General features: G+C 37.6%; 1 protein-coding gene and 1 long non-coding RNA gene across 8 annotated transcripts in view; both read left to right on the forward strand.

Moving 5' to 3' along the window:
- LOC123384467 overlaps positions 1 to 7,104 on the forward strand; it is a 77,421-nt gene extending 70,317 nt beyond the window's left edge. Inside the window, exons 2-3 of the long non-coding RNA XR_006595583.1 lie at positions 5,577 to 5,658; positions 7,059 to 7,104. This is a non-coding gene — a long non-coding RNA (uncharacterized LOC123384467). The remainder of the gene's footprint in view (positions 1 to 5,576; positions 5,659 to 7,058) is intronic.
- Positions 1 to 27,431, forward strand: part of CCDC85A (coiled-coil domain containing 85A) — a 202,282-nt gene that overhangs the window by 80,856 nt on the left and 93,995 nt on the right. The gene's annotated exons all lie outside the window — the stretch shown is intronic.

The following is a 27,431-nucleotide window of genomic DNA, read 5'->3' on the forward strand; positions in this document are numbered from 1 at the left end:
TTTGTGCTTGAGCTGTATTTTGGGCTTGTCCTGTAGAGGTGCAACCTGGATGTGAGGGTGTGTGTGAATGTGTGTTCTTGAGAGTGAGAGAGTATGCCTGTGCGTATGGGAGCAGTCTGTGTTGGAAAGTGATGAGTGGGACGGTGTAGACACGTTAGCAGCCTTCTTCCTACAGTAGAGAGTTTGGCTCTTGAAAACCGTGAACTGATTCATTCTCCTTTTACAATGGGGTAAACAGGACAGTTTATGAGGGACTCCTTCTCAGCCCTTTTTCCCGATTTATTTTTATTGCCTCCAACTTACAAATTAAACCATTGGACTGCCCAGAGTTTGAATCCTTGATGCTCTTCCCTTTTCTGATTCCACTCGTTCCTGGGTGATATCATCTGGTCTCACGTGTTTATACAGTGAGTTTGTACATTGGGTCTGTGCTCTTGACTTTCAAATTCTGTCTATAGCCTTCACCTCCCTCCAGAACTCCAGAGTTTTATATCTACTTACTTGATACTTTTTCTGGACTATCCAGTAGGTTTTCAAAGTTAACATGTCCTGAACCAAACTTGTAATATCCTAGTCCCCACAAAGCCTGCTTCTCCCATTACCCAATCAGTCTTTGTAGTTAGTAACGTCCTCTTTTTCATTTCCCAGACCGGGAACCTAGGTCACCCATGACTCCCACATCATGTCAAGTTCTGAAATTTCGTAACCAAAATACCAGCAAACACTATTGGCTCTGCTTTCAAAACCTATCCAGAACCGCCCTCTCCCCGCCCCTCCCCCTACTTGTCCTCTGGTCTCAGGTGCCATCTTTGTCTCTGGGATCATTGTGTCAGCTCCTACCTGGGGTCCCTGCTGAAACCTATGCTCCCAACCATCCTTCTCATGGCACCCAGCACGATCCTGTCCTTGGGCCATACTGCTATTCACAACCCTCCTAACTGCTTCCTTCTTATAGTCTGAAAGCAAAAGTCCTGACAGGACTAAAGAGGTCAGCCTTCTGTGATCTGGCCCTGTTTCTCTCTGACCTCCTCTCCCCGCAAGCTTCCCCTTCCTCCTCTCCAGGTCATCCTTACATTCACACCCTGTGTGCTTTTGCCTCAGGGCTTTTGCACCTACTGTTCCCTTGCCTTTCAACTTCAGGTATGGTGTATGGTTAGACCATTATAAATTCAGATCTCTGGTAAAATGTCTCCTCTTTAAGGAGACCTTTCTGGACTTGCCTGTATAAAATAGCACAATAATAGCCTCCTCATACAAGCGTTATCTCTGCCTCTTAATTTCCTTTATTTTTCTCCATAGTGCATATCACTGTGTGACTTAACCAGAGTGTCATTGCTGGGGGTGGAGGGAGACTCAGGCAACCATTGCTCATGCATGCCACCAACAAGCCCAAGGAGTAGGGAGCCAGACAGGGAGAAAGAAGGCATTGATAGGGGGAAGGACCCGCCATAGAAAGAAAAGCTGTCCTCCTTTCTGATGCCTCTTTGCCTCAGTGTCAAAGTTGCCTACACTTGAACCAGCTTATTAATTTCTTCTGTGGAGAACAGTCATCTCAACACAGCTACTAGCAAAGATTAACCATGATTTATATGAAAAGAATTGAAGAGAGCCTTAACATTTACAATTTAGCCTTCATGGCTTTGTATTTTCAGTCTTACATGGGTTAACAGCTTCCTGATACCTGTTGTGACTCTGTCCCTTTCCCTCTCTGTGGCTGTTATTGTCACCTAGTTAAAGCCCTGACCCTCAGTGATATCCTCTTCATTAAGAAGGATTATTAGCACTTTCTACAAATGAGGATATTTAAAATATATTGGCAGTTAATGAAAACTTCTCTGCTGCTGTTCTATGAAGAACACGATGGAGGGCCATTAACATTAGGGGTGGGGGCAGGCAGTGGAGGATGGTTAGCTATGCAGAAAAAGTGAGTAGCTGTAGGACCCATTCCCTGCTGAGAACAGGATCTTTGAAGATGTTTTTAATTTGTGAATCTTCTTGCACACATGAAGATACCGTTTTTTTTAAGCTGCCATGTAAAGCTTAGTGTAGTATGTACTTACGGACCATGAAATATGTTCATGGGCTTGGTCTGTGGTATTTCCAACTGCGAAGTAGAAGCTGTTCTAAAATGGAACGATTTTCACTGGCCCTAAAAATAGAGATCAACTTCTCCTCCTCCACCCCCCAGACCCCACTTTCCTGCCAGTTCTCACCATCCCTGGCCAAGGCTACAGAACAGGATTCAAGCCAGCTCCCTAGGCAGAGCTCGTTAACAACCAGTATTGCTATTTCTGATGCCTTTTTTTCTTTTTTTGACACAAAAACTCAAATCTGTGAAAAAAGATTGATTAAACCTTTTGGGAATGATAGTGTTTCAAGTGCTTTTTTTTTTTTTTTTTTACATATGGTCTATACCTAAATAATTTTAATCTGTTTTTATCCATGTACTTTTTTTGGTTCTCCTTCAGAAAGGTAATTGGTGCGTTCATCATAGTGCATAGAACCTTGCATTCATTCTGACTGGGACCAGATGGGATTTGGCTCTGGCATGCTGGTATCCAGGGTGAGCCTGGGGGGCTTTTGAGCAGGGTTTTTGAGTGCTTACAACCCTCATAAAGTATAAAACTGGCTATGTTAACCTCAGAAGATAGCCAAGTAGACCCATATTTCACTAGAAACACTAGAGAGCTGGGTTTAGTGTAATTCAGGACTATTTTGAATCCCTCCTCCCACCAAATCACTGATATAAACTTAATTAACCAATATCTAATAACCAGAGTTTAGAAACATCTAGAATTTCTCCATGAACGTAATTTAGGGAAAAAGGCTAAATGGGCAGTGGTGTAACAGCTAATGTCTGGTGTGAAGTTTGCTAGCCTTAGAAAGCCTATGATAATTTTTCTTAAGATTAATTTCAAGGGGATAAATCTCCTAGACTTTGACATCTTCTGTGTGATGGGTAAATCATGCCCTTGAAGCTTGATGTGCAAAATAGAGAAAAATATACATCAAATTTTGCCTTTAATACATTTTGGTTATTGTATTATATGTTTTTAGAAGACTTACATGAACTATTCAGATTAACACCAAGTCAAGTTTCAAAGTTCCTGGGGCTTCCACATATGTATCAGGAGTGCTACTCATCCTATGGAATGTTGAAGACAAAGATCTAAGATGCAAAGGCAGACCCAGGTTTTGTGGTGCCTAAAACATGGAATTTTGGAGGGCATCTTTTTTATTTATTTATTTATTTATTTATGTATTTATTTATTTATTTTTCAATGTTTATTTATTTTTGGGACAGAGAGAGACAGAGCATGAACGGGGGAGGGGCAGAGAGAGAGGGAGACACAGAATCGGAAACAGGTTCCAGGCTCTGAGCCATCAGCCCAGAGCCTGACGCGGGGCTGGAACTCACGGACCGCGAGATCGTGACCTGGCTGAAGTCGGACGCTTAACCGACTGCGCCACCCAGGCGCCCCTTGGAGGGCATCTTAAAGGAGAACAAAAGATATTGAGTAAAGTAGAATATTTAGAATCAGAAAAGAAATCACAGCAAATGACATATTTTTAAAACCTGAGAAATACTATTATCATATATATCCAGAAAAATTATGCAATATTTTAATTAAATGGCTCCATTGTCTGTCATTTGAAAAAATACTTTTGGCTGCATGGTCTTTGATCACTTCATACAACAGTGGCTTCTGTAATATTCTCTACAGAGAGATTAGAAAGATAATTGTTTTCTCTCTGTTGATTGGACTTTTTTTATTGCTAGTTGAGGAAAATTTTACACTTTATTAATAGTGTCATATACACTTTTCAGCATTGCTGTTAAATTGGGAAACTCCATCAAGTTTCTTTCACTGTGAATTATCTTTCTGTAAGATTTGAAAGTCGTTGCAATAGGCTGGTTTCTGGTTCTGAACATTTATTTCAAGTCTTGTTTTCTCCTTCCCCACTCTATTTCCTTTTTGGTCCTGGGAAGTTTATTTTGCCATTTCTGGCTCTGTATCTTTGGGTCATGACACAGGGAGAATTAGGACAGGAGCATTCCTGGAAGCCATTTCTCCACCTGCACACCAAGCAATAGCTTAGCTCACATAGAAGCGTTAAGTGCCAACTAAATGTACTTCCAACTCAACTGCTCCTTAGCTGTATTCCAAATGCCCATAAATGTTACCATGCCACCTGGAAGGGTGCATGTGCCTGTGTCTCACAGGGTGTTTGGAGGAGAAAGGAATAGAAGGAAACCATCTTCATGCTAGTGGTAATGCATCTCACTTGTATAGAATTTACAGAAACATAAATCTGAACAAACACATGGGTAGAACTTCTCCCAGGTTGTTGAAAGAGGCCCATGCAAGTGAGAGTCCTAAAGCTTAAGCTTTGTTACAGTCACAGTAAATCTGCCTTATCTAATATGTATTGATGATTCATCAAATCTGTCACCAAGAGTGCTCTCCAGAGAAACAGTGTGGCACTTTGTCTCTCCAACTCCTATCCCCAGGGTCACATTCAGTTCTCATAATTTAAGCATGTGATTGAAAGTCCCTTTGTGTTTAATTGAGGCTGTCCCACTCCTCCCCATTAGCACTACCCTCCTCCTTGCTGAAAAGGTACCAGGAAAGAAAGCTGTTATTAATTTTTTTTTTAAGTGAGGATATGCAAATGTTATGCTGACTCTGGGTACAAGATGGGAGTTGGGAGTTAACACCCATTCATTCCCTTGTATTATCTCTGAGGATCCATTATCATAAACAGCACTATTATATTTTCCTTCCACATTAGCTTTGCTGGTGATTTTTATTTTATGCTCATCGTGGGGTATGCATATCTGTCAGTTGGAATGCTGTTAGGAGCCTGAGCTGCTAAATGCTTTCCCATAGTAATGGCATTGTCAGACTGAGTGGCAGTTTCATATTGTGCAGAAATAGTCTGTCATGTATGCCCCAGCTGTTTTCATTCCACTGCAGGAATTATGAAGATCTTGGCTGGTGAATTTATACATGTATTTATGTCAATCCAGATAGTCTGATTTGTACATTTCTGTTATACTAATTATTATAGGTATGTTTCAGAAAGGTTTGATTTATTCTGTTGATTGGAAATTGGCAACTTTAGGAATTGTGGAAGAATTAGCGTCATTTTCTTAAGTATTATTCATATAATTGTGTAGTTTGATAGCAAATAACAATACCTAAAAAAGTTTATGCTATTAATTCGTAAGGTATCTTTGAAGGCTGACTTTTAAAAGAAGTCCTGGGTGATTGGGTAGAGTGTTGGTACTATTCAGATCTCCAAAGAAAATGTGATCAGAAAATACTGAAGAACAAGAAAAGCTTTGAATGGAATAGTATCTGACACCCATTTAAACACCTGGGATGAAATGGAATAGATACTTTGTGGATATCTGCGGTATTATATCAATTACTGTGTACCCCTGAGCATAGCTGATTTTCCATTTAAATCAAGAACTGTTAAACCTAGAGGAGTTATTTTTGTGGTGATTTTTCAAGTTCAAATTAACTAATAAACTCCCATTTTTATGTTTTTGCTATCTTACATTGTAGTGGATCCAAAAGATTGGCTTTGCTTGTGTATTTGAAGGTCAAGGGATTTAGAGGCATCCAGAAATCAGCACTAAAGATAAAGGTAATTAACTTAGGAACTCAAGGCAAGCAGGGTCCATGTGATGCTTTGCAGACAGTCTGTGCAGTCCACCATGGGGAAAACACTGAATTTGCTACTATTTCAAGTTAGCTTTGATGGGACGGATTAATAATTATCACGTCCTTGGTCTGTTTCATGTATTCTGTTAATTGATAGTTGCTATATTATTTCCTTGAATCCTCACAACTTTCTGAATTGGAATTTATTAATATCTCCATTTTCCAGATAAGGAAGTAGGCTCAAGGAGATGCAATAACTTGCCCAGGATCCCACAGCTAATGAATGGCAGTGCTGGCATTAAACCCAAGTCTGTCTGGGTCCAGTGTGTCATCTGTTACTATTATACTACATCGCCTCTCCTTTAGGATTTCCTAGACTGGAGTTAAGAGGCTAGAGTCAGATGATCAATTCTGAGGAGCTATAGATTTGGGCCAAGAACTGGTCTTCAGTAGAGAGAAGAATTGGAGTAATGGATTACCATTGGGCAGTGCACTGTGGGAGAGTTGGTAGACCCTGTGTGTGTGTGTGTGTGTGTGTGTGTGTTTAGGGAAAGCACAGGATTGGATCCAGACAGCTAAGCTATGGTGAAGAGGATCAGACATGTCTGACGGGCTAGGCTGGCAGGGCTCAGATGCCAAGAAGGCAAGCGCATTAACTGGAAGTGGGAGGTATCATATATGAACCAGAACTGTTCCCTGCCCTGTTTTATGCAGCCTTTGCTTTCCCACAACAGGTTGCACAACATTGCACAACAGGTATCAGATGTATGTGAGTGAGTTTCAGGGCAAAGATGCTAAAGGTTGCCTTATTAAGAAACAGGCCAGGGTTATCAAGTCCTTTAGTTTCTTTCCTCCTCCCTTTCAGGCTGCTCCTGATTCATGATTCTATCTCAAAAGTTTGGACTAATTAGGAGGTCTGTGTTGCTGGACAGCTCTCCATGCCTGATGGGAGATGAGGCAGAGAAAAAGGGAAAAGCCTTTCCTCTGTGTCTGGGAAAGAGAGAAGCCTTAGATCAGGTCAAGGGCTGGGCTGCTTCAGATATAGCATAAAGATCGTACACTCAGGGGCAGAAATATATTCGATCTTGGCTCTTCTGTCAGTGGCAGGCCCTACCTGGCCCAGTCCTTGCTGTCTGAGAAATTACAGCATTCATGAGGTGAAGGGTAGAGGCTCATGTTTTGCAGCATTTGGATTTGTAAGCTTCCCTCCAGGCCTCTTGTCTGCCTAGAACAAGGACCCTGGTGGAAAGTTAAGAGGTGTGAAGGTAGGGGTAGGTTGGTAGTGTTCACTTCCAAATATGTCATCTGGCTGTATCATGAGACTAATAAGATAGTCTGGGGCTTTGGACATAATTTAAATATTTTTTAAATGTTTATTTTTAGAAAGAGAGCACGCAAGCAAGGGACGGGAAGAGAGAGGAAGAGAGAGGAAGAGAGAGAGACAGTGTCTGAACCAGGCTGAAGGCTGTCAGCGCAGAGCCCGATGGGGGGCTCACACTCATAAATCATGACATCATGACCTGAGCTGAAATAAAGAGTTGATGCTTAACCAACTGAACCACCAGGGCACCCCTTTGGACATAATTTAATATGACAAATTGACCACTTGCTTTTCTCTTCTCTCCTTCTTGACCCAAAATACTACCAAACAATAGTAAACTCATTAAGCGTTATCACTCCCCAAGGTTAAAGAAAATGGGTACCAGTGGGTAATGGCCTTCAGTAAAGTGTAGCAAGGTAAAAAGCAGCAAGAAGAGAGGTCACCAACTTAGCAAAACAAAGGAAGCTATGGTAGCTACCATCTTTGAGAGGGGTCCACTAACCAATAGCAAGTACATGCAACTTATACAGTCTCTAGTGGTCTTAGAAGTAGCAGGTACCACAGAAGGTGGCAGTGAGATAGGTTTGAAAGCTACCAAGATAAATTTATTCAGAAGTTTCATAAGGAATGGCGGGGGGAGGGTGAACTTGGATCTTTGGCTACCTCTCCACATGACATAGTCACATGATACTCTTCTCATCAGCCTCCCATCCCTATGTACTAGACCCTAGAGCTGAGGTTTCTTTGGAGAAATTAACTGGGAAGCTCCACGCTCAGGAATATCACATATAACACAGAGGATTAAGATAAGTCAAAGGACTGAACAACAAGGAGACTCAATAAATCTACAAGGTTCTACTCCTGAGGCAGGAGAGTAGAAAATTAGTGTCTTCAGAAACAGAATGATTCCTGGATGAAGAGGTTTCCAGGTCCTTATATTTGAGACCCTCTCAAACAAACAAACAAAAAACTTGTCTCTGGTTGATTGCTCTTCATTGAAGGCTCCAAGGCAAAGTACCAGCCCATATATTCCAACCATCCACAGAGAATTTTTTGTGCCTCAACTTGTAAGTGTGACTATGCAGCAAAGTTTAGAGAGCATTAGAGGAAAACGTTCAGAGTGAGAGAAACTGATACGAACAAATTGAAAAAAGGAAAAAAAAAGGAAATAGAGAAAATGGAGATAAGAAAATGTCAAAATAACCATCTCCTAAAGAGTATTGGGATAGTGTTGAATTTATGAATTAAAAGAATGCGATGATAAAGGAATAATTAAAGAACAGACCAGAAATCTTATACATAAAAATGTACTTAGTCAAAATAAAGTCAAAGGAAGATTTGGACGATAATAAAAAGAAAAACCTTGAAAATAGTGATGAAAGGTAGGGAGATAGGAGATCTGTTTGTGAAGGCCAAATCCAATATAAATTCTAGAAAGAGACCACAAAAAAGAGGGAAGGAAATCAACAAAGAAGCAAATCTGAAGACCTGTGTTTTTCAACACCTCAAAATGCAGAAAGACATGCACTTCTAAAGGGTGCACTGAGTGCCTTAGTATATGGGGGTAAAGCCTAGACCAAAGAAAACCATTGTGGAATTCCACAGTATGGTAGACAAAAGAAAGAAAAACAGAAAGGAATTGGAGTCAGATTTTTCAGTAACAACATTAGATTCTGGAACAAAAAGGAATAATACCTTTATTTTGTTTTAATTTTTTAAATGTTTATTTTTTTTTTTATTTTTTTTTTCAACGTTTATTTATTTTTGGGACAGAGAGAGACAGAGCATGAACGGGGGAGGGGCAGAGAGAGAGGGAGACACAGAATCGGAAACAGGCTCCAGGCTCTGAGCCATCAGCCCAGAGCCTGACACGGGGCTCGAACTCCCGGACCGCGAGATCGTGACCTGGCTGAAGTCGGACGCTTAACCGACTGCGCCACCCAGGCACCCCTAAATGTTCATTTTTGAGAGAGACAGAGACACAATGTGAGTGGGTTAGGGGCAGAGTGAGAGGGAGACACAGAATCCAAAGCAGTCTCCAGGCTCCGTGCTGTCAGCACAAAGCCCGCCGCGGGGCTCGAACCCATGAACCATGAGATCATGACTTGAGCTGAAGTCGGACGCTCGACCGATTGAGCCACCCAGGCGCCCCAATAATACCTTTAAAAAAGAGGGGGGAGTATCTTCTACTTAATATTTCATACTCAAGCAAATGATCAATCAAGTGTGAAGTAAAATAATACTTTTAGAAATAAAAGTATTTAAAAGTATACCTTCCATCTAAACTTTCTTGGAAAGTCTCTTAGAGGATGCTCTTCAACAAAATGAATGAATAAATCTAGAGGAGGCTGTGCCTTCCAGGAAAAAAAAAAAAAAAAGACAATGCAATGTTGGAGAAAGAAGAAAGGAAGTCCCAGGATGACAGCTGTGTAGCAGAGCTAGCCCTAGGTGTAGGGTGACGGGGACATAATGTATGGTGAGGGAAGACTCCAGAAAAAAAAAAAAAATGGAGTTGACAGAATATCTGATGTTTACTTATTGGAGCAGCCCACATCTTCTGTCAGGCATATGGCACACCCGATGGCAAATACTAAAGGTAAATGAATTGAAAACTGCAAGTAAGAAAACTGGGCCATTGTTATTTCTAAGCAAAACACAAAGTTAAAGTAAACATATCAGAGTAGATAATACTAAATTTTATTTTAACTATCATTGCTTATCAGTGAAATCAGTTAAGTCTAAAATACTATCCTAGGGGCGCCTGGGTGGCGCAGTCGGTTAAGCGTCCGACTTCAGCCAGGTCACGATCTCGCGGTCCGTGAGTTCGAGCCCCGCGTCAGGCTCTGGGCTGATGGCTCAGAGCCTGGAACCTGTTTCCGATTCTGTGTCTCCCTCTCTCTCTGCCCCTCCCCCGTTCATGCTCTGTCTCTCTCTGTCCCAAAAATAAATAAACGTTGAAAAAAAAAATTAAAAAATAAATAAATAGATAAATAAATAAATAAATAAATAAATAAAAATAAAATACTATCCTATATTTCAGTAAACTCTATAAATAATTACCTTAATCCTTGTGGATAACTTTGGAAAGATCCATGTGTTGTTTTCTTTCTTCTTATTCCCTACCCTACTCTACCCCATCACTGATTATTTATTCTGTGTTTGTGTTACACCATTCTGCTTGACTTGTGTATTAGGCAGGGTTCTACAGAGAAACAGAATCAAAGAGCATATATGGACATGTGTGTGTGTATGTACATATGTGTGTGTTCTATCTATCTATGCATATACACATGGAAAAAAAGAAATAGAGATATTTATTTTAAGGAACATTTGGGGAGAAGTGACAAGACTGAAGTTTATAGGGCAGATCAGCGGACTGGAAATTTAGGTAATGTGAGTTCAAGTATAAAATGTGAGCAGACTAATAGGCTGGAAACTCAGGCAAAGTTTGTTGTAGTCTTGAGGCATAATTGCTGCTTTATTGAGAAACCACAGTCTTTGTTCTCGGTGTCTTCAATTGATTGGATCCACATTGTAGAGGATAACCTGCTTTACATAAAAGTCTACTGATTGCAAAGACTAATCACTTCCACAAATACCTTCATAGAAACATCTAGGCTAGTGTTTGATTAAGTATCTGAGTGCCATAACTCAGCCATATTGACAAAGGACGTTAACTATCATAATCTGTGTCTTATTTTGGTCTGCCATAACAAAATACCATAGATGAGATGGCTTAAACAAAGGAGTTTATTTCTCATGTTTCTTTTTTTTTTATTTTTATTTTTTAATTTTTTTTTAACGTTTATTTATTTTTGAGACAGAGAGAGACAGAGCATGAACGGGGGAGGGTCAGAGAGAGGGAGACACAGAATCCAAAACAGGCTTCAGGCTCTGAGCTGTCAGCACAGAGCCCGACGCGGGGCTCGAACTCACGGACCACGAGATCATGACCCGAGCCCAAGTCGGCCGCTTAACCGACTGAGCCACCCAGGCGCCCCTATTTCTCATGTTTCAAGAGACCAGAAGTCCAAGATCAAGGTGCCAACAGAATTAGATGTCTGGTGAAATCTCTGTCCTCGGATTGCAGATGGCTACTTTGTCGCTGTGTCTTCATGTGGTCTTTCCTTGGGAGTGTGCATTCGGACAAGGAGAGAGAAAAAGCCAGCTCTCTGGAGTTTCATCTTATTAGGGCACGAATCCCATCATAAGTGTCTGACCCTTATGACCTCATCTAAAGCTTGTTATCTCCCAAAGGCCCCATCCTCCGATACCATTATATGAGTGGTTAAGGTTTCAATATAAGAATTTGGGGGAACACAATTCACTTGGTAGCAAACAAAATAGAAGTTGGTTCTCCCTTCTGGGAAACAGGAGGCAAAAGTTCATCATGAAACTTCTTATTAAATCTGTCCTTCTGTTTGGGTACCATATGTATGTCTAGTTTTGCAATTTGGGAGAAAAGACTCTGAGACAATAGGATGGAAAAACTAAGATCTTGTGGTCTAGCCTCATGATGTTTCCTCATCCTCTATAGGGTTCTCCTTAAATTTGGTTCAGGAAAGAACTATTTCACACTTAATCAGTTTAGTGAGATTGATAGCTTAGAGACAATTTCACGCTGTATGAAACAGATATAGGGCACCTCCCCTTCTTATATTCCTATTAGGTAAATTTAGAAACTCATTAATTTTTTTTCTTTTTTTCTTTTAACTTAAGATTTTGGGTATAAATGTAGAATTATTCCCAGGAATATGCATGGATTGGGTTGCAAGGTTATGGACCTAGGAATTATTATTTTTTTTTCGTTAGTGCTTTTCATTTTGCTTACTGGCTCTTGATACACTGCATCCTGAGGCTAAGTGATTACAGAGACCCAGGCAGTTTTTAAGTCTTAGTGAGTGCATTTTAACTTGAAGGTTGATGTACTTCTGGATTGCAATTCCAAACCAGTGACCGCTTGGGCAGGCATCATCCTGTTTCAAAAGAACCCTAAGGTCTCAGAATTATTATACAATCCAAGGAGCAGGGAATATAGTCTACAGACCTTCTAAGGGCAGACAAATGCTCTGAGTTGCTAGGTTGCTCTAAGGCCACACAGTCCTCTCATTTTGACATGTCTTTCTGCCTTCAATGACTGTTTTGATTCTTTCATGATAGCTCAGCAGCTCAAATGAGGAAGCTGGATCCTGGTCCCGTGTGGCAGTTCTTGAATAAAATTTCCCCTGGTCTTCCCTAATTCGGAACTTCTACCTGTACCTTTGATGTCTGTATCCTAAAATTACAAAGTGGGAAAGGAGGTAAAATTTAAAAATCATCTCACATGGTTTCTCATTTTCAGGGCATGATTAAACCTTTTAAAAGTGCAGATGGTTGTTTGGTTTTCTCCTGAAAACTCTGGGAACAGAAAATCCTCATTTTCTTAAGACGTTCTTTCTTATGTCCAACTGAAATCTCTCCTGCTTTAAATTCCTTATTGATTCTGTGTTAACACAGAATCATAGCACTATAGAATTTTAAAGTTGAGAATAATTCCTTAAAGATTATTTAACCAATCTCTCCATTTGGCAGTGGAGACAGGGGAGCTTAAAAAATTCACGTGACCTGTGTAAAGTCATAGGCAGGATTCAAAGCTTACCTTGCTTAATGATAATTGCCTCATATATTACATTTCAGAATTTTCTGGAAGACATTCTTGACAGAATCTATATCTTCGTTGGTTCATTCATGTCTTTATTCTTTCAGCTAACATTTATTAAGCACCTTCAGTGTACAAGTCTCTCTGTTCAGCATAGAATGTGCTAACCTGAGCAAGAAAAGGTTCTAGACTGTCAGTCTAGTCTCCTAAGGAGCTACCCTGTATAGTCTTTTCTTTGGAAACATTGTAATGTAGTGATAATGGCACATAGCTCAGCTAGGTTTCTGAGATGTGGTAACTCTCGCTCTGATTTTAGGAAGGTGAGTTGGAGTAACTCAGACAAGATAGTATGAAAAGACATTGGAGAGGCAACAACATACAAGAGAAGTATCTCACGACAGGTCGTGGGGATCCAAACAGCTTGGTGGGGTTAGAGAAGCACGTGAGGACATGTGGGAGATGCAGCTGAGGAGGTAGGCATGGCCCCTATCTTGAAGGACCTTGGATGCCGAAGAAGGTACCAGGAAGTTTTTGAAGGATTGTAGGGGTATAATGTAATCTTATTTGCCTTTGGGCAGTATCAGTGTGATGGGAGCATGGACGATGACTGAGAGGAGAAGCTGGGAGGAGGGAGAGGTTGAGGGAAAGCAGCAGGCTGGGTGAGAGCTAATGAAGGCTGGGAAGGGCACTGGAGCTACACGCTTGGATCAACTGAGGACAGGAGAATGTGAGGTGAGGGTAGATGACAACAGTTTCAGTCTTGAGTATGCTGAGTGTGGGGAGCTTTAAAAAAAAACTGGAGTGACATGTCCAGTAGACAGGTGGATATATAGTCAGGAGTTCAGGACATCCACTCTGGCCAGAGGCTTAGTAGGTGACTGTCTGTGTAGTGTCATTAGAACCTCTGTATCTTTTATGTTTTTCCACCATGCCAATTTCCAGATTCTTTGTTGGTTTGGTTATTTGTTCTCCTCAACCTTTGAAGAAGAAAAACAAGAAAATGATTTCTTCATAACATAAACTGATTATTTGAGTTGAACAGGACAGAGTACATAGATGAAATGGTTTAATTTTTCTCTAATCACAGCCTTCAAACATGCTATGTTGAACTGCTCTTTTAATAATAACTTGGGTAATCATGGAGCTTTCTGGCCACTTAGAGATATCTAAGAAAGTGCTCTCGAGTCTTGTTCTGCTGAATTCTTCAAGCTGATGCTTGGCTTGAGGCTCACCTCATTTCTGTCCTTTTAAACAGTGCCCAACACTCAGTCTGAGGGGCTTGGCATGGGAGGGACATATTCTGCTTTCTTAGCCCTTTGCCCATTTTTTAATTGGATTTTTTTCAATTGAGCTGTATGAGTTCTCTATGTATTTAGAGATTACCCCCTTATCAGTTGGTTTGCAAGTATTTTCTCCTATTCCATAGGTTGACTTTCATTTTGGTGATTGTTCTGTGCAGACACTTTTTAGTTTGATGCACTTTTCACTTGTTTGTTTTGCTTTTGTTGCTTGCACTTTTGGTGTGCTATCCAAAAAATTTTTGCTAAGAACGATGTCAAGGAGCTTTTGTCCCTGTGTTTTCTTCCAGTAGTTTTTTAGTTTCAGGTCTTCTATTTAAGTTTTTAACCCAGAGCTGATTTTTGTGAGTGGTATAAGAAAGGCGTCCAATTTCATTTTGCGTGTGAATATCCAATTTTCCCAGCACTATTTATTGAAGAGACCATCTTTTCTCCACTGAGTATTTTTGGCTCCCTTGTCAAATACTAGTTGACTGTATACACGTGGATCTATTTCTGGGCTGTTTATTCTGTTCCATTGGTTTGTGTGTCTGTTTTTAAGCTAATACCATATGGTTTTAATTACTATAGCATTGTAATAAAGTTTAATATCAGGAATTATGATGTCTCCAGTTTCATTCTATTTTACAGGATCACTTGGGGGATCTTTTAAGCTTCCATAAAATTTTAGGGTTGATCTATTTTTGTGAAAAATGCCATTATAATTTTGAAAGAATTGCATTACATCTATAGATCACTTTGGATAGTGTGGATATTTTAACAATATTCTTCTAATCCATGAGCATGGACTATTTTTCCATTTATTTTTGTCATGTTCAACTTTCAATGTATACATCTCTTACCTCCTTGGTTAAACTTATTCTTCAATATTGTTTTTGATGCTTGTAAATGGAATCATTTTCTTTATTTCTTCCTCGGAGAGTTTCTCATTGCATAGAAACAACTGGTTTTTGTATGTTGATTTTGTATCCTGTGCTTTACTTAATTCATTTAATAATTGTAACAGTTTTTTAGTGGAATCTTTAAGGTTTTCTATATAAAAGATAATATCATCTGCAAACAGAATTTTACTTTTTTTGTTCCAGTTTAGATGCCTCTTATTTCTTTTCCTTGCCTAATTGCTCTGGCTAGGACTCCCAGTACTATGCTGAAAAGGAGTGGAGAGAATGGACATCCTTATCTTGTTTCTGATCTTAATGGCCAAGTTTTTGACCTTTGGTGAGTATGATGTTGGCTGTGGATTTGTCATTTATAGCCTTTATTATGTTGAGGTTAATTCCTTCTATACCTAGTTTTGTGAGAGATTTTATCATGAAGGGTTTTTGAATTTTATCAGATGTTTTTTCATCTATTAAGAAGAATCCTATGAATTTAATCTTTTATTCTGGCATTGTGCTGTGTCACATTTATTGATTTGTGTATGTGGGACCATTCATGAATCCCTGGAATAAATTCCACTTGATCAGGATATATAATCCTTCTAATGTGTTGTTGAATTTGGTTTGCTAGTATTTTCTTGAGCATTTTTGCATTTATATTCATCAAGGATACTGGTTTGTAGTTTCCCTGTAGTGTTCTTTTCTGGCTTTTGACTCAGGGTAATGCTGGTGTAGTAAAATGAGTTTGAAAGTGTTCTCTCCTCTTTACTTTTTTGGAACAGTTGGAAAAAAGTTGATGTTAATTCTTTAAATCTTTGATATAATTGATCAGTAAAGTCTTCCAGTCCGAGGCTTTTCTTTGGTAGGTTTTTGATAACAGTTTCAGTCTCCTTTCTCATAATCAATGTGTTCAAATTTTCTGTTTCTTCATGATTCACTCTTGGTAGTTTGTATGTTCTAGAAATTGATCCATTTCTGTTAGGTTATCAAAATTTTTGGCATATAATTGTTTATAGTCATCTCATGATTATTTTTAACTCTGTTGTCAGTTGTGATGTCTCTTTCATTTCTGATTTTATTTGAGGCTTGTCTATTTTTTCTTAGTGTAGCTAAGAGATTTTCTATTTTATCTTTTCCCAAAACCAGCTCTTAGTTTCATTGGTCTTTTCTGTTGTTTTTCTGATCTCTACTTTGTTAATTTCTGCCTTATCTTTATTTTCTTTCTTCAGCCTATTTTGGACTTTGTTATTCTTTTTATAGTTCCTGGAGGTATAAATTAGGTTGTTTATTTGTGAACTTTCTTTTTTCTTACTGCAGGTGTTTTTTCACTTTGAACTTCTTTTTTGCATCCCATAAGTTTTGGTATATTGTGTTTCCATTTTATTTCTTTGAAGATATTTTTTGATTTCTCCTTTGACTTACTGTGCATTCAGGAGTGTGTTAATATCCACATTTTTGAATTTTACATTTTTCATTCTGTTACTGATTTTGAAATTTATACCATTATGGTTAAAAAAAGATACTTGGTGTGATTTTAATATTATGTTAAAGCTTGTTTTATTGACATAATATTTGATCTATTCTGGAGACTATTCTGTGCTTGCTTGAGAAGGATTTGTATTCTTTTAGGAGGGATGTTCTGTATATATTAGGTCCAGTTGATCTAAGGTAGAGTTCATGTCCAGTGTTTCCTTATTTTCTGTCTGTATAATCTATCTGTTGTTAAAAGTGGATAATAAAGACCCATACTAGTATTGCATTGCTATCTATTTCTGCCTTCAGATCTTTTAATATTTACTTACTATATTTAGTTGTTTCAGTGTTAGATGCATGTATGTTTATGGTGTTAAACCTTCTTGATGAATTGACCCCTTTATCATCATATCTCTTATTATAGTTTTTGACTTAGAGTCTATTTTTGTCTGGTAATATCATAGCTACCCCCTGTTCTCTTTTGTTTTCCATTTGCATGGAATATCTTTTTCCACCCCTTCACTTTGAACTTATGTGTGTTCTTAGAACTGACATGAGTCTCTTATAGGCAGCATATAGTTGAGACTTTTTCTTTTAATCCATTCCGCCACTTGATGCTTTTGATCAATTTAATCTGTTTACATTTAAAGTGATTATTGATGGGTGAGTACTAATAATACCATCCAATTAATTGTTTTCTGACTATAGTTCCTTTGTTCTTTTCTTTCTCTTTTGCTGACATTCTTGTGAATTTTCCATAGTGGTTAGCTTTGTTTCCCATCTCTTTCTATTATGTATACACTTTAGGCTTTTGCTTTGTATTTACTATGAGGCTTACATAAAACATCTTATAATTACAGCAATCTATTTTAAACTGGTAAAAACTTACCTTTGATCACATACAAAAATTCTACCCTTTCTCCCCCTCCCATATTTTACTTCTGTAATGTCATAATTTACTTGTTTTTACATTGTGTATTCACTAACAAACTATTGTAACTCTAGTTCTTTTTAATTCCTTTGTACCTTAAACCTTCATACTAGAGTTAAGTGATTAATATTCTACCATATTCCTGTATTAGAGTATGCTGAATTTGACTATATACTTACATTTGACATTGTGTTTGATATTTTTATATGTTTTCATATCGTTAATTATCGTGCTTTCATTTAAACTTGAAGAACTTCGGGCATGTTTTGTAAGGCAGGGTGATGAACTCTGCCATAGCTTTGGTTTGTTTGAGAAAGCCTCAATCAGTCTTCATCCTTGAAAGAACTCTTTTCTGGGTATTCTTGGTTGTCAGGGTTTGTGTGTGTGTGCGTGTGTGCATGTGTGTGTCTGTCTTCTGTCTCATACTTTGAATGTATCATCCCGTTCCATCTTAGCCTGCAAGGTTTCTACTGAGAAATATGCTTGTAGCTTGAAGAGGGAGAAATTAATTTTCTCTTACTGTTTTTAAAATTGTTTTTGTCTTTGATTTTAGACAGTTTTATTATAATGTGTCTTTGGGGTGCTTCAATAACTTGGAAGTCTGAATTTCTTCCCAGATTTGGTAAGTTCACAGATATTATTTCTTTCTTTATAAAAAAAAATATGTTTGTTTATTTTTGACAGAGAGAGAGAGACAGAACATGAGCAGGGGAGGGGCAGAAAGAGAGGGAGACACAGAATCTGAAGCAGGCTCCAGCCTCTGGGCTGTCAGCACAGAGCCCGACACAGGGTTCGAACACACAAACGGTGAGATCATGACCTGAGCTGAAGTTCAACGCTTAACTGACTGAGCCACACAGGTGCCCCTATTATTTCTTAAATAAGTTTTCTGCTCCTTTCTCCCTATCTTCTTTTGGAACTCCAGTAATGCATAGATTGTTTCTTTTAATGGTATCCCATAATTCACATAGGCTTCCCTCATTCTTTCCATTTTCTTTTCTTTTTGTTCCTGTGAGTGGATGTGATTTCAGATGACTTGTTTTCTTGTTCATTGAACAGGAATGCACACTTAGGGTTGAGCTGGGGTGCTGGGTTTATGAGAGCTCCTATGATACTACTTGTGACTGTGGGAGCTGACCTGTTGCTGAGGTGGGTTGGCTCTGGGATCCATGGTGATGTCAAGCCCTGACTTCACTCTCCTTCTGCAGGGAGCGTGTCTCTCTGTGGGTTGGTCTGCCTGGGCTTAGAGGAGGGGTGATGTGGGTAGGTTGAATCTATCTTTTCTACCTTATTGAATATGCTTTTCTTGTTCCTGTTCTTGACCAGGTGCTGTAATCCCTCACTTGGCAATCCTTCGTTCCTGTGAAGGTATTTTCTTGTGTAGACAATTCAAATAAATATTTCTGGGGAGGAGGGATGAGTACTAGAAATTCCTATGTTGCAGTTTTGCTGATATCAACCCCTAAACCTTAAATCCAAAACCTGAAAGAAAAATAAATCCCAAAGTTTTAAAATCCCTTTTAAACTACTTTGCAAACTGTCTTCAACCCCTCTTAACACGAGGCATGCATTTATTTAAAACATGGTGTCTGTCATCCTTTCTTAGAACCTTTTTGCTCTGTGCAGCATTTTCCATTCACTTCTGCAGAATTTGATGGTTCATGCAGTTTCACTGGCCTGGCATTTGGAATTGGCTCTGCCTTGAGCCAGCTGCTCAAGGCGCTTCATTCTTAACCCCGAGGTTGTATGGTTTAGTTAGAGTCATTATCCTTTCTGGACTTCAGTTTTCTCATCCATAGACTGAGCAATTTAGATCGTGTTTAAAGACCTCTCAAGTGCAGTGTAACTTAGTGTTTGAAAATGTTTCATGCCTTTGGGTGGGCCACTTCTTTGTCAAAGAGAGTGAGATGCTTAAAGATCCAAGCAGTTTGCCAAGAGTGATAGGAATCAGGATGCAGTCACTGAGAAGATCCTTGTTTCCCTCTTAAGTGCTAGACATTATCAGTGAAGAATGATGTGGATGATGTGGGGGAGAGAGGCAATAATGTTAGCAAATACATCTAACAGAGAGGCTGTTTCTGGTCCATTCTCTCTCTCTCTCATTCTCTCATACACATGACACACAAACGTTTGGTGAAGAGGTAATACAATGTCCTAATCAAGCTGTGTTATTAACTAGGTACAATGACGAACTAATGAAACTTTACATTTTCCTGTAGCATTAAAAATTAATATTTTTAAGATGTCCTATATTCTGACCTTTGTTAGGTAACAATTTGAAGAGTGAAATCCATGTATCACGAGTGTGTAATTTGATGAGTTTTGAAAAAGGGTATTTGCGTGGAACCAATGCTTCAGTGAAGATGTAGGACATTTCCATCACTCACGAAAGTAACCTTGTCCCCCCTTACATTCAATCCCTAAACCATCTGGACAACCACTGTTCTTATTATAGCACCAGAGACTAGATTTGCCTTTTGGGGGGCTTCAAATAAGTACAGTTATGTAGTATCTACTCCTGCGTCTGCAGTCTTTCACTAAACATGTTTCTGAGGTTAAGCCATGTTGATGTGTGTATCGTCAGTTCACTCTTTTTTTTCTTTTAAAACAATATGTGTCTGTTCAGGTATATAAATATAACACAATCTGTTTATACATGATTGTATTCTTTGGTTTTTGTGTTTCCAGTTTTAGTCCACAAATAAAGCCATGTGCAACGTGTTTTGTGGACCTATGTTATCATTTATTTTGAGTAAATACCTAGGAGTAAAATTGTAGGTCATAGGGTAGGTGTGTGTTGGACTTTAGTTTTGCAAAAATCGGTAGATGATTTCTGGAAGTTATGCCCTTTCATGCTATCGTTTTCAGAGTCTGAGAGCTCCAGTTGTTCCACATTCTCATAAACATGTGGTAGTTTCAGGCTTCTTAGTTGTAGCCATTCTGGTGGGTTTATAATCGTCACTTGCAGTTTTCATTTCCATTCTTGTGAATAATGATGTCAAAGACTTGACGTTGTGAGGATTGGGCATTTGTGTATCTTTTTAGTGAAGTGTCTGTTGGTGTATTTTGCCCTATTTATTGGACTGTTCCATCTTTTTTAGTGAGTTGTAGTTCTTCTTATAGTCTGTAGTTTTGTGGCATGTGTGTAACAGATATAGGACATGTGTATTTGACATGTATATATAGCAAATTTTTTTCAGCCTTGACTTGTCATTTTCTTCAGTAATGTAATAATAATAATCTTAATAGATGAACAAGAAACCTTAATTTTTATCAAGTTTAGTATATCAATTTAAACATGTCTTTTGGTTTGCACTTTATCCTTTCTAAGAAATCTTTGCCTACTCTGAGATTGCAAATGTTATCCCCTATGTATTTAAATAGAACTATCATTTTAGATTTTACCTTTAGATCTGTGATCTATTTCAAGTTAAACCTTTCCTTATGTCATAAAAGAAAACATAAGGTAGATTTTTCTTCTTTTCCCCCTCATATGAATATCCAGGTTCTGGCACAATTTGTGTATGCATGCATGTATGTATGTATTTATGTATTTATGTATGTGTTTATAAATATATATATATATATTTTTTAATTTTTTTTTCAACGTTTATTTATTTTTAGGACAGAGAGAGACAGAGCATGAACGGGGCGGGGGGGGGGGCAGAGAGAGAGGGAGACACAGAATCGGAAACAGGCTCCAGGCTCTGAGCCATCAGCCCAGAGCCCGACGCGGGGCTCGAACTCACGGACCGCGAGATCGTGACCTGGCTGAAGTCGGACGCTTAACCGACTGCGCCACCCAGGCGCCCCTATAAATATATTTTTAACACTCATTTTTTGAGAGACAGAGACAGTACAAGCAGGGAAGGACAGAGAGTGGGAGACGAAAATTCCAAAGCAGGCTCCAGGCTCTGAGCTGTCAGCACAGAGACCAACGCCAGGCTTGAACTCGTGAACAGTGAGATCATGACCTGAGCCAAAGTCGGACGCTTAACTGACTGAGCCCCCCACACACCCCCGCACAATTTATTAAAGACTTTTGTTTCTCCATTGAATTACTGTGGCATCTCTGTCAAAGATCAATTGGCAATATTTGTATAGTTCTTATTCTGGACTCTGTTCAGTTTGTCTATTCTTCTATTACTACAACAATGTCTTGATAACTGTAGCTTTATAATAAGTCTTGGAATCAGGTAGTGTGAATTCTCTAAACTTTGTTGTTTTGATTCAGATTATTTTGTTCATTTGAAGTCAAATATATTTCAGAATCAATTTATCAGTTTATCTTTAAAGAAGTCTGATAGGATTTTGATTTAGGTTGCGTTGAATGTATATATCTTAATGCTACTGAGCCATTCTTTTTACCTCTGTTTATTTAGGCTTCTTTGATTTCTCTTAGCAGTTTTTTTTTTTTTTTTTTGTATTTTTCAAAATAATGGTCTTGCAAATCTTTTCTTCAATATATTCTTGAAGATTTTTTATAGTATTGTTAATGCCATTAAAATATTTTCTTTTTTTTCTGTAAGTATAGAGAAATATAGTTGACTTTTGTATGTTAACCTTGTATCCTGTGACAATTAAGTTCTCTTACTCTAGTAGTATAGTAAACTATTTAGAATTTTTGTGTAAGATATGATATACAAGTGAAGACATTTGTATCTCTTTTTAATTTATATTATTCATTTTTATTGCCTTAATGTAACTGCTAGGAATTCAGGTATCATGTTGAACAGAAATGATAGAGTCCTGGGGTGCCTGGATGCCTCAGTCGTTAAGACTCCCACTTTGGCTAAAGTAAAGATCTCACAGTTCGTGGGGTCAAGCCCTGCATCGGGCTCTGTGCTGGCAGCTCGGAGCCTGGAGCCTGCTTCGGATTCTGTGTCTCCCTCTCCCTCTGTCCCTTCCCTGCTCACGCTCTGTCTCTGTCTCTCAAAAATGAATAAATGTAAAAAAAATTTTTTAAAAAGTAAAGAAATGGTGGAGTCCTTTCTCATCTTAGAGGGAAAGCATTCAATATTCTACTACTACCTGTCACTGTTTTTTTTTTAGTGTGATTGAGGTTTTTTAATTTCTCTTTTGTCATTTAACTAATTTTGTCTGTTTTGTGACATTTATTATTCACCACTAGTATTTTTGTGTGTGTGTGAGCCAGTTACATACATAGCTGAAATAACCTTTGCCACATAACAGGAGGTGATTTTTAGAGTTCTAAAAGATGGAAAACTATCAGTCCTCAAATCCTATGGGACTGTAACCTCAAATCTTGAAATGGTTAGCTGTCTTTTTATCCTTTACATTTTCACTGCAAAAGTTATATAGAAGTATTATTCTAGAGTTTTTTAAAGGAAATCCCTGGTGTAAAGTATATATGTATATAGTGTATCTCTCAGATCTAGGAGAAGTAAGGACTCCCCCACCCCCCCACCCCGCCCCACCCCATAACCATAATAGAATTACCAGATAGCAAGATTAGTATTAGTTTCATTGTCCCAAACATCCTCTGTGCTCCATCTATTCTGTGTTCCCTCCCCCACTCCCAAGCCCTTGGCAACCACTAATCTTTTCCCCTTCTCCATTGTATTTCCTTTTTGTTAATGTCCTGTAGTTGGGATCATACAGTATGTAGTCTTTTCAGATTGTCTTCTTTCACTCTGTAATATGCATTTATGTTTCCTCCATGCCTTTTTGTGACTAGATATCACATTTGTTTTTAGTGTTGAATAGTATTCCATTGTCTGGGCATACCAGTTTATCACTTCACCTATTGAAGGATGTAATGGATTATTTCTAAGTGACAGCAGTTATGAATAAAAGTGCTGTAAATATATATGTGCAAGTTTTTGTGTGGACACAGGTTTTCAGCTTCCCTAGGCAAACACCAAGGATTGTTCGTGCTGGATGGTATTGTAAGAATATTAATTTTGTAGGACTTGCCAAATTGTCTTCGAAAGTGGCTGTACCATTTTCCATTACCACAAACAATGAATGAGATTTCCTGTTGTCCCAGCATCTTGGATTTTGGCCATTCTAGTAGGAATGTGGTAGTATCTCATTGTTTTAATTTGCATTTCCCTGATGACATATATATGATGTGGAACATTTTTCCATGTGCTTATTTGCTACCTTCTTTGATGATGTATCTGTTAAGATCTTCGGCCCTTTATAAAAACAAATCTGGTTATTTGTTTTCTTGTTGTTGAGTTGTAAAGGTTCTTTGTATATTTTAGAGCATAGCCCCTTATCAGATGTGTCTCTTGCAAATACTTTCTCCTAGTCTGTGGCTTGTCTTTTTTTGACACCGTTTTTTTTTTTTTTTTTTGACACTTTTCCAGGGCAGACGTTTTTAATGAAGTCCAGATTATCAATTGCTTTTTCGTGGTTCATGTCTTGGATGTTGTATCTAAATAGTCATCACCATACTCAAGTTCTGCTAGTTTTTTTCCCATGTTAATGGTCTGAGTTTTATAGTATTGCATTTTATGTTTAGGTCTGTAATGCATTTTGAATTGTCGTGAAGGATGTAAAGTCTGTGTCTAGATTTCTTTTCTTGCATGTGAATCTGAGTTATTCCATCACCTTGTCACTTTTTTGTAGATCTCCTTTATAATCCTGTACCTATCTGTCCAGTTTCCTGAGTTTTCATCATCTATAGGTGTTAATTATGTCAAATATTTCTTCTGCGTGTATTGAGATGATAGGTTTTTTCTTATTCTCTTAAAGTGAGTTCATTGATTTTTGACTATTAAACCAAATGTGTATTTGGAATAAACCTACTTACGCATGCCTTTTTTTCCTACGTCTTGCTGGGTTAGGGTATTTTATTTAAAAATGTTTAGCCTATTTTTATGAAGAACTTTGGTATGCAACTTTTAAAAAATGTTTCTTTGATTTTGACATCAGAGTTAATGCTAGTACTTCTTAAATCAATATTGGTAATTTGTGTTTTTCAAGGAGTAGGTCTATTTCATCTAAAATTTTAAAATTACTGGTATGTGGTTTCTGTATCTGTAGGATCTATAGAATCTTACATCTTTCCCTTCTGATGTTTGCCATTTGTGTTTCCCTCTTTTTTAAATCAGTATTGATAAAGGTTTATCAGTTAGAGTAATCTTTTCAATAAACAACATTTAGCTTGTTTTTCTTTATTTTTGATTTTATTTTGTTACCTTTATCATTTCCTTCTAATTATTTTGGGTCTAATTTTTATTTCACTTTGTCTAGCTTCTTGAAATGTAGATAATGGACTTTAAGCCTTTTATCTCTCCTAGGTATTTAAAGCTCTGCATTTCCCTCTAAGCACTGCTTTACCTGTGTCCCACACATGGTGATATAGTGTGTGCTATCATTCATTAATTTCAGTTTTCTCTGTGATACTGTTTAATAAACTCTGCTTAATAAACAGGTTATTTACCAGTGTCTTTAGTTTTCTGAGGAATTTCTAGATATTTACATTGATTTCTAATTTAATTCTGTTTGATACATATATATATATCTTTAATATTTCAACAATTTGAAATTTATTTTGACTTTAATTGATCTTTCTAGAGAATTTGCACATGAAAAGAATGTGAATTCTGACTTTTATGGATATAATGGTTTTTAAATGTCCATTAGTTGATAATGTTCAAAATGCCTAAATCCTTACTAATTTTTGGTTTACTGTTTTGTCAATTACTGACAGGTGTGTTGGGATATTGAACTATGATTCTGGGTTTGTCTCTCTCTCTCTTTGTACTATAACCTCTTTCTTCCCTTATTTTGAAGTACTATTATTAGGCACATAAGTATTTATAACTGTTCTATCTTTCTGACAAACCTACCTTTTATCCCTATGAATTATCCTTTATCTGTAGTATTATTCCTTGACTTGAAGTCTTTTGTTATTGTTAATATATTCACACCATCTTTTTTAAATGCATATCATTTGCATGGTGTATGTTTTTCTGTTCTTTTACCTCGACCTCATATATTTTTATTTTAGTCCCTTTCTGGTAGCATATCTTTGGATTTTGGTTTTTCAATCTGGAAGTCTCTACTTTTTAATTAAAATATTTTGTTAATTTCATTTCAATGTATTTTTACATGACTGAGTTGAGAAAAACCATTTGTTTCCTTTTTGTTTTTTAAGTTTTTTTTTTTTAGCTTATTTTATTTTGAGAGAGAGCATGCAGTGGGGGGGCAGAGAGAGAGAATCCCAAGCAGGCTCCACACTGTCAGCGCAGAGCTTGTTGTGGGGGTCAGTTTTAAGAACAGTGAGATTATGACCTGAGCCAAAATCAGGAGTCTGATGCTCAACCCACTAAGCCACTCATTCACCCCATAACTCTTTTCTTTTTCTTGTATGTATGTATGTATGCATGTATGTATGTATGTATGTATGTATTTATGTTTTATGTTTTATTTATTTTTCTTTAATTTTATTTTTTAATTTACATCCAAATTAGCATATAGTGCAACAATGATTTCAGGAGTAGATTCCTTAGTGCCCCTTGCCCATTTAGCCCATCACCCCTCCCACAACCCCTCCAGTAAACCTCTTCTCCATATTTATGAGTCTCTTCTGTTTTGTCCCCCTCCCTGTTTTTATATTATTTTTGTTTCCCTTCCCTTATGTTCATCTGTTTTGTCTCTTAAAGTCCTCATGTGAGTGAAGTTATATGATATTTGTCTTTCTCTGACTGACTCATTTCACTTAGCATAATACCCTCCAGTTCCATCAATGTAGTTGCAAATCCATAACTGTTTCTATTTGTCCAATATTACTTATTTTTCTCTTTTCCCTTTGCTTCATTTTTACTTAATATTTAATTTACCATTAATCAAAATGTTTAGCTTTACCCTTTTATATTTTTAAATCATTGCTCTGAGAATTACACTATACCTACTGAATTTATCAGTCTTCTCAGAATCTATACTATACACTTCATGCACAATGTAAGAAATTGTTCATCATATAATTACATTTATCTGCTTGTCCTTTGTGTTGTGTCCCATATTTTACCTCTTCAGGCATTGTAAACCATGTGGCATAGGGCATTATTGTGCCTTTAAAAAGTTTTATTTTAATGAAACTAAGAAAGGAAGGTTGTATTTTGTATTTACCTACATGTTCACCATTTGTGGTGCTCTCCTTCCCTTCCTGTGTTGTGAGTTTTGAACTGGTATTTTCTTTTAGCCTGCAGAAATATCTTTTGGTAGTGCAGGTCTTTTGGGGATGAATCCTCTTAGATTTTCTCTTTGCTGCAGGTGTCTTTCTTACACCTCCACTTTGAATGATACATTTACTGGGTATAGAATTATGGATTTACAAAGTTTTCTCTCCCCCCCCCTCCAAAAAAAGTGTAAAGGGGGCTGTTTTATTGTTGTTTGGTCTTCATTGTTTCTGATGAAAAGTCAGCTGCAATTTGAATCATTGTTCCTTTGTGTAAGTAGGGTCTTTGTTTTTCTCTGACTGCTTTTATAATTTTTGCTCTATCTTTGTTTTTCAGCAGTTTGACACTGTGTGGCTAGTTGTAATTTTCTTTGTATTTATCTGTTTGTGGTTCCTGAGCTTCTTGAATCTGTAGGTAGATGTTTTTTATCAAACTGGAAAATATTCAGCTATTATTTCCTTAAATATTTTTTCTGCCCTGTTGTTTCTCTTTTCTTCCAACAATTACATGTTAGACCACTGGTATTATTGAGATTGTCTCCACTGAGGCAATATTTTATTTTTCCAGTACTTTTATCTATGTTCTTCAAATTGGATAATTTCTATTGGTCTATCTTCAAGTTCACTGATCCTCTAGTCTTTAGTCTCCAATATGCTATTAAGCCCATTTGGTGAATTTTTAATTTTAAATTTCTTACATTGCAGTAGTAGAATTGGTTTTCTTTATTTTTTGTATATCTGGTGAGATTTTCCATCTGTTCACTCATATGTCCATAGTTTCCTGTAAGTCCTTGAACATATTTAAAATAACTATTTTAAAATCCTGTCTACTCATTCCTACATCTGGGTCATCTCTTGGTGTCTTTATGTTGAATGTTTGGTTTTCTTTATTATGAGTCACATTTTTCTACTTCTGTATATGACTTGTAATTTTTTTATTATATATATTGCACAACTAGGATAATTCTTGTAGGAACTATTAAGTACTTGGTCTTCTTTGAAGGAGATTGTCTTCTTTTCTGGCCAGTGGTTAAATTACTGGCAGATTCTCTAGATCTTGTGG

The sequence above is a fragment of the Felis catus genome, chromosome A3 (genome assembly GCF_018350175.1).
Source record: "Felis catus isolate Fca126 chromosome A3, F.catus_Fca126_mat1.0, whole genome shotgun sequence".
NCBI lineage: Eukaryota > Metazoa > Chordata > Mammalia > Carnivora > Felidae > Felis > Felis catus.